The 13,559-nt window shown below is 41.4% G+C and overlaps 1 protein-coding gene and 1 pseudogene across 11 annotated transcripts in view; both read left to right on the top strand.

Moving 5' to 3' along the window:
• Positions 1 to 13,559, top strand: part of Dtnb (dystrobrevin beta) — a 304,013-nt gene that overhangs the window by 129,584 nt on the left and 160,870 nt on the right. The window lies entirely within an intron of this gene.
• On the top strand, positions 2,075 to 4,609 carry LOC108491585 (annotated as a pseudogene).

Below are 13,559 nucleotides of genomic sequence, written 5' to 3' on the forward strand. Positions count from 1 at the left end.
GGTTGAGGGAGCCTCAGCTGGGGAATTACCTCTATTGGACTGGCCTGTAGCCCTGTCTGAGGGCATCTTCTTGATGAGTGATGTGGGAGGGCCCAGCCCACTGTGGGTGGTGCCACCCCTGGGCAGGTGGGCCTGTGCTGCATCAGAAAGCAGGCTGAGCAGGGGCCTGGGGAGCAAGCCAGTAAGCAGCATTCCTCCATGGCCTATGCTCCAGCTCCTGCCTCCAGGTTCCTGCCCTGAGTTCCTACCTTGGGCTCCCTGATGAACTGTGACCTGGGATATGTAAGATAAATAAACCTTTTCCTCCCCAAGTTGGTAGGGGTCAGAGTGTTTTGTCACAGCAATGAAGAACAAAGTAGGACAGTTATATAGTACTTTTTTGTGTGTCTGGTCTATGTGCATATGCACATGATCAGAAGAGGTTGTCAGGTATCCTGCACCATCACTCTCTGCTTTCTTCCTTTGAGACATAGTCTCTCACTGAACCTGGAGCTTGCTAACATCTGCTCTTGCTAGGCGGGTTTGCCAGGGGGCTCCAGCAATCCTCCTGTGTCCCTGCCTTTCCTCCTTCTCCTCCCCAGGACCAAGGCCACAGGCCATTCCCTTACAAGAAAGCTGTGGATCTGAACTCAGTTGTTCATACCTGCACAGCAAGCTCTTGTACTCATTGAGTGCACTGATTCTCATAAAAAGCAACAGTAAACAAATGAGAATATGAACTGCGAGCTAAAACTGTACATAAGGGATGTACCTCCCTTGGAGTCACTCTCACTCTGAGAGTTGTTTTCTTTTCTTTAGTAGAGGTACATTCCTTTTGCTTTATAAGAAACAAATTACACAGAGAAATGTTATCTGTGAACTCAAACTGTTGGGTTATGGGGCATTGCAGTAGTCAGTGTAGCACTTACTAATGTAAGCTGTGGAGAATGCCAGACCTACAATCCCTCCGTTCAATGCTTCCCATTCAGGCCATATTGATCTGACAACTCAGGAGCAAATTTGATCTCAAACTTCATTTTTGCCTGTATGCATTCACAACCTTTTCAGTTTAAATGACCAGCATTTAATGTAACAACTATCCATACTTGATGCCCCTTTCAGCCCCAGGGTTGACATGAATGGAAGTGCCATGTTAGCTATAGCATACCTAGGAGCAGTAGTCTACTGATTCTGAGTTCCAGCATGTCAGCAAGTATTTCATCCTTTTTTTCCCCCTGAAAAGGAAACAGGCTGTTTGCTGTTTAGTGTAAGACACTGCCGTTTGGCCTGGAGCCTTGACTGTTGTTGAACCAGGTGGAACAGCAATGGTTACTTTTTTGTAGGTAAACAGGTTTTAAAATTTATATAGACATATTTCAGAAGCCATATGCTAACCAATTATATTTTATTCTTTCTAGCTATATTTTCTTCTCAGAGAGCTAATACTCTTAAATCTTGGAAGATTAACAGAAATTACATGAATTACATTTCTCTCATATACAAGTCGTTCAAAAATTATAATTTTACTAGATGAAACTAGAGCTTAGCAATTCTAATTTTCACTTTTTAGAAGACATACAAATAATACATTTTTAAAAATACATTTTATTTATTATTTTTATTTTATGTGTACAAGTGCATTGCCTGCATGTATGTGAATGCACCCATGTTGTGCAGTGCCGCGGAGGTCAGAAGAATGCTTCAGATTCCCCTGGAACTGGAGTTAAGGACAGTTCGTAGTTGCCATGTGGGTGCTGGGAATCGAGCCTGGGTCCTATGCAAGAGCAGTCAGTGCTCTAACTGCTGAGTCATCTCTCCAGCCCCAAATAATACATTTTTAAAACAAGAATTCCATTGCAAGGTGGTGGACTGAGAACATGCCATGCAGCTTTCCATCATATTCCAGATACTTAAAACTAATAAATTAGAATTTTAAAAATAAATGTGCAAATCTACTAACAAGGAAAAAAAGGAGGGTAAACTCTTGGCAGACCCAGACTGCAGAATCTCTGTAAAAAGCTAATGAGATTCATATGTGGGAGAAAAACTTGGGCCAAAGCAAGGGCTGGAAGATGCTGCTGCTACAGATGGAACGATGCCTGGAGACTCTACACTTGGCAGTAGTTGCTTTGGAAGTGTGAGGGTTTTAGGGCAAGTGACAGAGAGACTCTGGCACCCTGGCATGATGATGGAGGTATCTCAGGCAGCAGTGAGTAGAGGAATGTGGGTTGGAGAGACAGGGCAGTGTTCCAAGTACTTGCTGAATTTAGTAGAGGAGGGAGTTCCCTTGCTTAGGAGACTAACTATAGAGCTTTTCCATGAGGATGCATCTTCTGTTCCTCCTACACACTCACTGAGAACACCTCCCACGCTTAACCTCTAAGAAGGCGTCCCAATCAGAGTAGAAGATGCCTGAAAAGGAAGCTCTCACTACAAAGATGAGATCAGCACTTAGGTAAAAATCACTCAGAACAAAGGGAACACGCAGAGAACGTAATTAATAGAAAAAGTAGGAACTGTGTTTTAAATTTTTCCTGTGTGTGGGCTGAGGAGGATGCAGGACTAGCAGGTGCACTCCTGCCACAGCATGTGTGTGTATGTCGTAGGTTAGCTCCCTGGAATCACTTCTCTCCTACTGCCTTATGGGATCCAGGGATAAAACTCAGGTTGTCAGTTCTGGGTACAGGTGCCTCTTATTTCTTGAGTCCTCTCATCAGCCTTAGAACTACATTCTGTAAAATATAGCTCAGATGTTGGGCATGGTGGTGCATGCATTTAATCCCAGCACTTGGGAGGCAGAGGCAGGTGAATCTCTGTGAGTTCAAGGCCAACCTGGTCTACATAGTGAATTCCAAGCCAGCCCCACTACAGGGAAACCCTGTCTCAAAAAGAAAACATACATACATACATATATATACATATATATATGTGTGTGTGTGTGTGTGTATGTATGTATATATGTATGTATATATATCTCCTTCAAGAGATAAGAACAGAGCCAGGCATGGTGTCATACACCTTTAATCCCAGCAGAAGCAGGCAGATCTCTGTGAGATCAAGGCCAGCCTGGTCTACATATCAAGTTTTAGGCCACCTGGGGTTGTAGGGAGACCCTGTCTCAAAAAGATCAGGGGCGGGGGGAGGAGAGAGAGGAAAGAGAGAGATCAAGAAAAGGCTTTTTTTGTTTTGGTTTTGTCTTTTGAGACAGGGTCTCCTTGTAGCCCCAGCTGTCCTGGAACTCACTATGTAGACCAGGCTGGCCCTGAACTCACAAAGATCCGCCTGCCTCTGCCTCCCAAGTGCTGGGATTAAAGGCATGTGCCACCATGCCTGGCCTTTATTTTTTTTTTTTCACTAAAAATAATTAAATATTGTAGAAATTAAATTTTTGACAGTAAGAAATTCAGTGATGAGCTGATTAACTGTTACAGCTGAAGAACAAATAGGTAAGCTGAACAGAGAGGAAGAATAAGTACATCACATAAGGACAATAAAAAAAAACTGAACTAAAGATATGTGGGACATGCTGAGCAGTTCACTTAATAAATTCAGAGAGTCCCTGGGCTGCTCCACCTCCCACTGTCAGTGCTGCTGTTGCTGCTGCTGCTGCTCATGCTCCGGCCCCCAGTCAGCCCTGGTGGCAAGTACTCTCCAGAGAGAAGAACGCGTCCAAGCCTCTGCCCTCCAAGTGAGAGCTGGGGGAGGAGTTCGGCAAGAAGCTCAACCAGCTGTGGGAAAAGGCCCAGCAGCTGCACCTGTCTCCTGTAAAGCTGGCCAAGCTCTATTCTGACCTGAAGATACAAGAAAGGGATGAACTCAACTGGAAGGAACTGAAGGCCAAAGGTTTAGACAAGGATGGGGAGAAGGAAGCAACGCTGACTTGCAACCTTAACGTCATCTTGGCCAGGAACAGACTTGACTGGAGGAAGGACACCCAGATGGTACATAACAACACACTGAACGATAATGCCCAGAATGAGCTGGGGGACCCCAGGCTAGAGAAGTTGTGGCAGAAGGCAAAGACTTGGGGGAAATTCTGTGGTGGGAGTTTCTGCACCACAAAGAGAAAGTTCTTGAGTACAGCATGCTGTGCTGTTGGATACTCTGAACAGAACTGAAGAAGTTTATGAGAACCTCCTCAGTCCCTCTGACACAAGCCACATCAAGAATGATGTCCTTAAAAAAAAAGAATGATGTCATGTACAGCAAGTGCAGCGAGCTGAAGGACAGACAGGGCAGCATCACCCAGGGCCTGGACTGCCTGAGGAAGTTCAGCCACCAGGGCTACAGCCCCACTGAGTTTGAAGAGCCCTGAGTAATAGATCTGTGAGACCTGGCTCACTCCACCAACTTAAGTGAGAAGGAGCTAGAGTTATTTCAGGAGGAGCTCAAGCACTTTCAGGCCAAAATTGAAAAGCACAACCCCTACCAGAAACAGCTGGAAATTTCACACCTGAAGCTGAAGCATATGGAGAGCTTAGGTGACCGTGAGCACATCAGCTGCAACAAGGAGAAGTACACACTGCTAGAGGAGGAGAAGGCCAAGGAGCTGGGCTACAAGGTGAAGAAGCACCTGCAGGACCTGTCCAGCAGGGTCTCAAGAGCATGGCACAATCAACTCTGAGGACTGGGGGCCACCAGCAACCAAGAGGCTCTCGAAGCCACTTGGGGCTGTAAGGACGTCATCTACATGGACAGACCTGTGGTAGCCTGTGTGGCTAGTCACAATGATGTAGTGGGGAGGGCCTTTTCACGTACTGATCTGATCTTGCCTGCAGTAGACAGAGACTTCTTTTCTCTGAAGCAAATGTGCATAGATTTCACCACCCTGGTGAGGACTTTGGCGTAGCCGCCAGTCATGTGTCTGCTCTCTGTGCTGCAGCAGCATGGTTTACATCAATACTCCATAGTTCTGCCACTGGAAATATTATATACAGAGTCCTAAAAGTACATGGTAGGATTTCCAGCCCCCCTTAAAAGAAAGAAGTTCAGAAGTGGCCTAAGAGAAGGCAGAAAGATGATCAAGATGAAATAAGTTCAATGCCTAGATAGTGATCCAGGTAGACCTTGATATTTTCATTCATCTGTACCAAACTATTGAAATGATAAAACATCAAGTTAGGGGGCTAGAGTGATGGCTCAGAGGTTAAGAGCACTGACTGCTCGTGTAGTCACATGGCAGCTAACAACTATTTATAACTCCAGTTCCAGGGGATCCGATGCCCTCTTCTGACCTCCATGGGCACTGCACAACATGGGTGCACTTACATAAATTCAGGCAATACGCTCATACACATAAAGTAATAAAAAAATTAAAAACATTAAGTTAGAGTAATAAATTTCTTTTCAAGGTTGAAAACAAGAAAAAAAAATTGTTCAAACCCAGAGGCATGTGAGACCTTTCGGTAAAGAAGGTTCAACAAGTTGCACAAAGCAGGAGCACACACTGTGTAGTGGGGGCTTGCACTGTTGTAGGGCAACACTCGGGACAGACTCAGTACAAGGACCCTAGCCAGAGACTGCAGTTGACTAAGACTGCAAGGGGCAGTCGTGTGGTGATTGTAAGACAAAGAGCTGTGAAAACCCAGGAGAAGAAGGCTATCCAGCAGTATGAAATATGAGCTTATGAAATATGAACATCAGAAATGGGCCTAAGGAAGCTGAGGAATCAAAAAAATTGAATATAAATAGGCTTAATTTCCTCAAAGGACTAAGGGTAGGGAGTGAGGTGATAACTACTTGCTGCATAGGCACTAGAACCCTGAGTTAAGGTCCCCAGCACCACTGTTTTTTTTTTTTTTTAAAGATAAGGTGACATACACATTTAACCCCAGCACAGTGGAGGCAGAGAAATATGGATTCCTGTGCTAACCAACCTGCTTACCCAAAATAATAAGCTTCATATTCAGTGAGAGGTCTCTGTCTCAAAAAATACGGTGGAGGGGTTGGAGAGATGGCTTAACAGTTAGGAGCATTGGCTTATTTTCCAGATGATCTAGGTTTGCTTCCCAACACCCACATGACAGCTAACAACCAACCATAACTCCAGTTCCAGACGATCTGAAATGCTCTTCTGGTCTCCATGGGGTTCGCATGCACATGTACACTTATATACATGGAGGCAAAATACTCATAAACAGAAAATTTGAATATTTTTTTAAATGTTGAAGACGTAAACTTAAAAATACAGAAAAAAGCTTTATTTTGAGAGGAGTTGTTTTTGTCTTTTTTTTTTTTTTTTTTTTTTTTTTGGGGTAGGGCCTCCCTTAAACCCCCGCTGGCTTGGAACTCACTATGTAGACCAGGCTGGCCTCGAACACACAAAGATCTGCCTGCCTCTGCCTCCCAAGTGCTGGGATTAAAGGCATGTGCCACCACATCTGGCAAATATTGTATTTATTTATTATAATTTTATGTGTATGAGTGTATTGCCTGCATGTGTCTTAAGTGCACCTGTGCAATGCCCACGGAGGTCAGAAGAGCTTGTCAGATCCCCTGGAACTGGAGTTACAGACAGACGCCATGTGGATGCTGGGATTTGAACCCAGGTCCTCTGCAAGAGCAGCCAGTGCTCTTAACTGCTGAGCCATCTCTCCAGACTCTGTTGTTTTTATTTTGAAACAGGGTCTTGCTATATAGCCTAGTCATCCTCAGAGATGGCTATGGTCCTCCTTGCATCAGCCTCTTGAATGCTGAGATTACTGGTGTGAGACACCCCTGGCTATCGACATCTTTTTTAAAGGAAACTAGCTAATAGAACTGCTGGATATAAAAACTTTCGGGGTAATCTCTGTGAAGGTAATTAGTGGAAATGAGAGGCAGCTAGAGTGAGCATTAGAAATGGGAAATCAATTTGAAGGAAATATTCAGGATAGAAGATGGAAAATGTGAAAAATAATGGGAGGATTTGACAAATAGAATGAAAAGATTAATGTAGAATTCTGTACCTGGTTAAACTAAAGTATTCTTAGGAAAAATAGAAACAAGAAGGAAGAACTGGAACACACGAGGGAATGGTGCATCTAATAGAATTGATAAGAGTAGGTGGATTTAAGCCCTGGTGATAATAATAATTGTTGGCCAGTAAGGACCTATTTTACTGGGCTCAAAATAAGATGCAACTACAATACTAAAAAAACTGATATGAAACTGGTTGAGGCATGATTAGATTGAAAGTATTTTAAGATGCTGAATAAAGTGTTCATGTTAAAATACAAGAAGATTCCAAATATATCAGAAGATTTAATAGGCTTTGGATCAAGGACCCTCCACTGGGGGGTACTTTTCTGCTCAAATCCTATCAGAAGGTTTGTCCTGGAGCTTAGGACGATGTTCCAGAGAGAGTAATTAGAAGTGAAAATGACAGGAATGGCCTCAAAGGCACCAATCTTGAGTTTTCTAGTATGCTGTTATGCTCCCAGGTATCAGGGCCTGTCATCATGCACTCTGGCTGAAGAGTATACATTGCTAAGAATTAGCTTGAGGCTCAATGAAAATACAGTGATCTGAGCTAAGGAAAAACAAATGTTCAGTGGCTTAGAGTCTGGTTCATGGTTATCTCAGGAAACAAGCCCCAGATCTTTTGCAGGAATGCCCAGAGCAACCATTGAAGTACAAGTCACCTCCCACTCCCCATATGGAAAACTGCTGCTTAGCTAAAAGCTGTTAAGAGACTTGGTGTCATACACTGGGCCTGTGTATCTTTCTCTCCAGCTGCTCTGAGGTCTACTGCTCTGGGCGGCCTTGCCCAGTCGTTGCTTGCTTGTTACTATGGAGGAACTAGGCTGTGGCCTGAAAAGAACAAGGCATGCTTGTTCTATGAGCTTTAGTTTCTGCACTGAATTTTAATTTCTTTATCTGTAAAAGTTGAGATTGTTAATACCTAATTTACAAGACTGTTGCCAGTCTCAATCAGTCTATGCAAAAGCACTTATCGAGTCCCTTTCACTAAGTAGATTCTCATTAAATGTTATTTTCCCTTTTTAAAATTTTCTTTTATGAAACGCACCTCCTAGAATTGAGTCAATCAATAAAATTACCAAAAATGGAACACAGAATAAAATATCTGAATCAGAATCTAACAAAAATCTGGTTCTATGCAGTTTGTAAGAGATTGTTTAAAAAATAAAGACAAAATGAAACATTAAGAATGAAAATAAAAACATAGCAGGTAAAGTACTAATCAAAATAATTTTGTAAACTCATATTAATCTTAGGAAAAGGATCTTGAGGCAAAAATATTTATCAGAACGGTTAAAATGGTAGATTTTATGTGATGCATGTTTTATCACAGTCTAACAAAGTCCTTACTAGAAATGAAGTTTAACAAAGATTAAAAAGATGAGCAATTCTAATAACACCTGGCAATATAGCTATAAGATTCGTAAATTAAAATTAATGTACCTGTGAGATGGCTTGGTGGGTAAAGGTGCTTACCTGAGTTTGATCTTTAAACCCACATGATAAAAGGAGAGAACCAGCTTCCACCAAATTGTCCTCTGTCCTTCACACATGTGCCATGATACATGTGCACCCACACACATACACAAATAATAAAGTAACAAAAATTTTAATTAATAAGCACAATAAAAATTGAGAAACACATCATTGAGTAGGTGGCTTTTAATACACCTTTCTCTACAACTTTTAGAATTATTAGACCAAAAAAATGTAGAACATGTGGATGTTGGAACTGGAGTTAAAGCTCAGTTGGTAAAGCACTTGTTTTAGCAAGTGTGAGGACTGAGTTTAGTCCCATGTCTGGTGGAGCATACTAGTAATCCCAGTGCTGGGGAGGCAGAGACAGAAGCAACCCTGAGCTTCCTTAGCCTGCCAGTCTAGCCTAATTAGTGAGATCCAGGCAGCAAGGGATCTTGTCTCAAAGGAGATAGACATCATTCCTGAGGATGACACCTGACGTTGTCCTCTGGCTTCCACACACATGTGCATACATATGTACATGTACATGCACATGAACCCGTACACACATGAACATATATGTACACACAATAAAATTTTTTAAAAAATTTAAATCTATCCAACATTTTTCATATTTAGCAAACACATGAAAATTGATCACATAAAGGAAGCATAAAAAAAAAAGAATATGGTTATGCAGGTTAGTTCATCAACTTGACACAAACTGGGGTGATGAGGGAACCTCAGTTGAGAAATTTCCTCCATCAGACTGGCCTTTGGGCATGTCTGTGAGGCATTTTCTTCATTGTTAATTGAGTAGGAGGTCCATCCCACTGTGAGTGGTGTCATCTCTAGGCAGGTGGGCCTAGGCTGTATAGTAAAGCTAGCTGAGCAAGCTAGAGTAAACAATCAATGTTCCTCTATGGTCTCTGCTTCTGTTCCTGCCTCCATATTCCTGCTTAACTTTCCTCAAAGATGGACTATGTCTTAGAAATGTAAGATACATTAAACCATGTAAAGTTTATTGAAAGCCTCTCCAAGTTGCCTTTGGTCAGTGTTATCACAGCAACATAAGGCTGACTAGAACAAAGTTGCAGACCATATTTCCTGAGAAATCAATAACAACAAAAAGCTACCATATATTTGGGTATTGAAAGCTTAGTTGAAGTGAGCAAATTCCTAAAATAGCATTGCTTGCCAAAACTGATTCTAAATGGAATAAAAAAACTCAAATCGATCAGAAGGCTGAGGCATGAGTATTGTGCATTTGAGGCCAGCCATGGCTGCATAGTAAAGCCTTGTTTCAAAGAAGGAAAGGAGACTGGAAAGGGATCGGGGTGGGGCATAACCCTTAGAGAAATTGTATTAATAACTGTCTTTCCACAAAGGAAACAACCAAGCCTGAATTACTTTATATAAATTTTAACAAACATTCAAATAAAAGAAAAATGCTGCCATTATATAAAACTTTTCAGATTCTAGAGAAACTAATAAAGACTTCTAATGCATTTTTCAGGCTCTAAGTACATTGTCTTGTTATAACCGAAAAGTTATGACACGCCACTCTCATTCATAGACATAAATGAAATCTAAACTATTAGGAAACAACAGAGATTCACAAAAGATGCATCATAACCACACTTTATTCCAGTAGTTATGGATATACTATTATAATTTTAGCACAGATTTAGGGTATGATAGGTTGAATCTATACACCCATCTCAAAAAAACTTAGATGAAAATTTAACAAAATTTAATTGATAATTTAAACACACACATACATCTTTAAGAAAAATCATGTTTACTGATGAGATATGGAAGCTATTTATTCTAAGATTGTAAACAAAATAAGGAGGTATGCTACTGCCACTTTGATGTACTGTTCTATAGCAATTCTAAGCATAGTAAACCTAAGAAGTTGTTCTAAGTGAAAGAAATCAAAATTGTTACTTGGTGATTGTCAGTGTTGGAAGTTGGAGAGAATTTCTGGATAAACCATTTGAATGTAAAAGACATCAAGGCAGCAAAGCCAAAAAATGTATAAATTGACCTCCCTCTGTTCCCTGGGCCTGCACACCCTCAGGCCTCTCTCCAACTGCAGGCCTCTCTCCATGGTAAGTCCATTGCCCCTCCGCAGGCCTCTCTCTGTGGTAGGTCCATCGCCCCTCCACGCCTTGACTCCCCCAACCTCATTCACCCTCCCGTCTCCCCCGAGCCGGTCTCTCCTCCTAGCCTGGGTCCTGTTCCATTCCTTGTCTTGGCGCCCCAGACACCTGGGGAACCACCACTGCTTCCTGATCCTTTGCATCCAGACAAACTCGGTTCCTTCTCGTGTCCCCAGGATCCCTCTGGGCCTGGCCCTGCCCTCACCTCCCTCTACTTCCCTGGGCTTGCTTGACCAACCAACCTCTTTCCTGGACGCCGGGGTTGACCCTTCCTCTTCCTGATCCTTTGCACCCAGACCAACCCAGCTCCTCAGTTCAGTCCTCAGGAGCCCTTGGGGCCTCTTCTCATCCCCATCTTCCTTTGCATCTCTGGGTGGTAAAGCCACCAGCTGCCCTAGATCAGCACCCTCCTCGGCTCAGCTCCCAGGCCATTCCAACCTCCAAATGCCTGAGGCCAAAATCGTTCCTGCAGGGATCCAAACCGTAGGAGAAAGCCTGAGAGCATGTGCTCCTCATCTGATGTGGGCCTCTGTGGAAAATCCTGAAGACAAAAGCAGTCTGGCCACTCCAATATAAAATCAAAAGAGAGAACCAGAAACTTAGAGGAACCAGCTTTTCATGCCCAAAAAGTAAACCACAAAGACACCTAAAGTTTACAAAAAAAAAAAAGACGTAACTTGAAGGCTTGAATTTCACACAAGAATCAGAAACTACAAAACAAAATCACATCAAAATCACAGAAAAAAATAATAACATGAAAAACCAAAATAACATATCCTCACCAAATACCAGTAGTCCTCTAGAGGAGTACAGTGAGAACCCCCTAGAGATAATGCAGGATATGGAACTCAAAAGAACAATTATAAACATGATAAAAGAAATCAGTGAAGTTAAAGAACACACAAAGAAATAAAAGAACTGAAGGAAGATAGGGATAAACTTCTGAAGGAATTCGGAAAAGAGCTGGAAATATTGAAGAATACTCAGGCTGAAATAAAGAAGGAAGTGAAACACTCAGTAAGCCAATTAGAAAGGACAGGAGAAACCCTCACCAATAGAATGAATGAAATGGAAAACAGAGTATGAAGATTGGAAGGTAAAGTGGACAAACTAGACCACTCAAGCAAAGATTAGGAAAAATTTAAGAAAGCACAAGAATGTATATGCAAGAATTATGTGACAGAATAAAAAGACCAAACTTATGAATCATAAGCATACATGAAGGAGAAGAATCCCAAGATAATGGCATGGACCAGATCGTCAACAGAATTGTGGAAGAAAATTTCCAAAAATTAAAGAAAGACATGCCCATAGAAATATAAGAAGCATATAGAACACCAAACAGACAGGACCAGAAAAGAAACTCTCCACGGCACAGCATAGTAAAAATACTAAATGTAAAAACAAAGAGACAATACTGAAGGCTGCAAAACAGAAACAACAAGTCACATATAAAGGAAAACCCATTAGGATTACAGCTGATTTTCAGTGCAAACTATGAAAGCCAGAAGACCCTGGACCAAAGTATTCCCAGCTTTAAATGACCTCAGAATGATGAATGGGTTAAAAGAGAAATTAAGAAAGAAAGAAATATTCCTGGAACTAAATGAAAAGGACAGTGCAACACAACAAAACCTCTGGGGCATGCTGAAAGCGGTCCTTAGAGGGAAGTTTATACCTCTAAGTGCCTGCCTACATCAAAAAATCGGAAAGAACACAAATAAATGACTTAATGTTGCAGCTCAACACATTTGAAAAACAACAGCAAACGAAACTCAAACCCAGCAGACAAGAAGAAATAACAAAAATCAGGGCAGAAATTAATGAAATTGAAACAAAGAAAACAATACAATGGATCAACAATTCCAAGAGCTGGTTCTTTGAAAAGATAAACAAGATTGACAGACCACTAGCCCAGTTAACCAAAAGAAAGAAAGAGCATCTCCAAATCAACAAAATCAGAGATGAAAGGGGAAACATCACAACAGACACCAGAAAGATACAGAACATTATAAGGGAATACTTTGAAAACCTATATGCTACTAAATTCAAAAACCCAAAAGAATAGGACTGATATCTAAAGGCATGGGAACCACCAAAACTAAACCAAGAAGAGATTAACAGCTTAAACAGACCCATAACCCAAAAAGAAATTGAATACAAGACCTCCCGACTCCAAAAAGCCCAGGACCAGATGGATTTACAGCAGAATTCTACCAGGTATTTAAAGAAAACCTCCAACCAATACTACTTACATTATTCAAAATGATAGAAACAGAGAGAGAACTCCCAAATTCCTTCTATGTACACAAAAAGAAATTGAAATAGTAATATGAAACCCCCCCGACTAAAAAAAGCCCAGTACCAGATGGAGTTACAGCAGAATTCTATCAGACATTTAAAGAAGATCTACATCCAATACTACTTAATTTATTCAAAAAAAATGATCCATCATTGTCAGGTCAGCTTTATCCCAGAGATGTAGGGATGGTTCACTATAAGTAAGTCAATAAACGTCATATATCATATAAATGGGCTCACAGACAAGAACAACATGGTCATCTCAATAGATGCAGAGAAGGCCTTTGACAAAATTCAACAAGAATTTATGTTCAAAGTCATGGAGAGAATTAGACTGGAGGGAACATAGGTCAACATCATTAATGCCATGTATAACAGACCCACAGCCAACATCATTCTAAATGGAGAAAAACTGGAAGCATTCCCATTGAAATCAGGAACCAGACAAGGCTGTCCATTATCTCCACTCCTCTTTAACATAGTGCTTGAAACTCTTGCAAGAGCAATCAGACAAGAGCAAGAAATTAAAGGAGCAATAATTAGAAGAGACCCTATCCCTTTTGCAGATGATATGATATTATATCTAAGACATGTCAAACATTCCACCAGAAAACTCCTAGAAATTACTAACACATTCAGTAAAGTGGCAGGTTACAAAATTAACCTACAAAAGCCTTTCTATGTACCAGTAACAAG

Source organism: Nannospalax galili, unplaced genomic scaffold (genome assembly GCF_000622305.1).
Source record: "Nannospalax galili isolate Female #2095 unplaced genomic scaffold, S.galili_v1.0 scaffold1191, whole genome shotgun sequence".
NCBI lineage: Eukaryota > Metazoa > Chordata > Mammalia > Rodentia > Spalacidae > Nannospalax > Nannospalax galili.